This window comes from Parambassis ranga, unplaced genomic scaffold, assembly GCF_900634625.1.
Source record: "Parambassis ranga unplaced genomic scaffold, fParRan2.1 scaffold_32_arrow_ctg1, whole genome shotgun sequence".
NCBI classification, from domain to species: Eukaryota; Metazoa; Chordata; class Actinopteri; family Ambassidae; genus Parambassis; species Parambassis ranga.
Window position 1 is genome coordinate 249,580 of NW_021144802.1, and position 1,409 is coordinate 250,988.

The 1,409-nt window shown below is 39.3% G+C and overlaps 1 long non-coding RNA gene across 1 annotated transcript; it reads right to left on the minus strand.

Annotated features, from left to right (window-relative positions):
• Positions 1–306: 306 nt before the first annotated feature.
• On the minus strand, positions 307–760 carry LOC114430989 (uncharacterized). Its single transcript, XR_003670031.1, has 2 exons — positions 692–760; positions 307–594 (listed from the first exon to the last, which is right to left on the minus strand). It is a non-coding gene; the product is annotated as an uncharacterized LOC114430989 (long non-coding RNA).
• Positions 761–1,409: the final 649 nt, after the last annotated feature.

Here is a 1,409-nt window from a genome sequence, read left to right on the forward strand (position 1 = left end):
TATAAAAGGCCAAACAAATATTAACAAGCCTATTAAAGGCTACTGTGTTTATGCTAATGTATAACATATGCTTCCAAACACACAAGATGTAACCTGCACCTGATAAATGTCCATTTTTCATGTGTCACCATAATTTGAATGGAGATTCTTTAAACTTCTTAGAATACTGGATGATCAGTGAGAGATAAGGTTTCTGACCAACATCTTACCAAATATATAACTTTATGTTTTAAACCACAACATGTTATGATAACTGGAGACTAAACATTTCCCTGAAACACACATTCATATTAAAAAAGAGACAGGTTCAATGTTGTAATTCAACTTTACTGGTATACTATATAGAATCATTATCACAATTTAACTATAGTCATGAGGTACTTCATACATAGGCCCTTCAGAGAATCCCAGAGCCTGACCCCCAAGCAAACAGTGGCAAGGAAAAACTCCCCTTTAACAGGAAGAAACCTTGAGCAGGACCTGGCTCATAATGGGGGGACCATCCTGCTGATAGCCGGCTGGGTAAAGGGGGAGAAGAGGCAGACAGGACAGAGAGAAGACAGAAGAGAGAAGGACGGTGGTCTTCAGGTTTTTCTAGAAAGACACAAAAAAGACAAATCATCAACCACAATATTATAGCATTGCTCACTTGAACATTTGTCAGAACTGCCATGACAGTCTGCAAACTTACTGGCTGTTTGTGAGCAACAGCTGCTGATGAGGTCTCCGAGGCCTGGATCATCTTCGTGGACTCCTCGTGTCCTATAAATAAGTATGTCAACATGAAAATAAATGTTACTGTGTGTATGGGACATTTTGAGAATGAAACAACCTCCTGTCACATTTACAACACGTACCTGGACCAAAGAGGAAGTCCAGCTGGTATTCCTGCTCCACAGTGTAGCTGCCTGGGTCCCTGGAATCCTTTGGTCTGCTTCCTGTCCAGCAAAGACAAAACAAACAATTGCATCAGTGCACAGTTCTTTGAGTGATCTGATGAATATGTTTGAATGTAAAATACTTATCTTTGTGTTGGTGGTGCGGCCTGGGTCCCTGGAATCCTTCGGTCAGCTTCCTGTCCAGCAAAGACAAAAACAATTGCATCAGTGCACAGTTCAATGTAAGTGATCTGATGAATAATTTTTAATATAAATAAAATACTTATCTTTATGTTTTTTTTTTCCCTTGAACAAACTGTGATGATCCATCTGAGAAGCCTCCTCTTGGACTGAATAAAACATCAAAACTGGAATGAAGTTAAGTACAAGGAACGTCATTGTCTGATAACACACAAACATAAAATATCTTCACATTTACCTCACTTTCTTCCCTCATTGTTTTATTCTCCCCGGAACTGCAGCAACACCCAGAAAGCTAAAACATCTTGAACATTCTGAAAACTGGGTTAG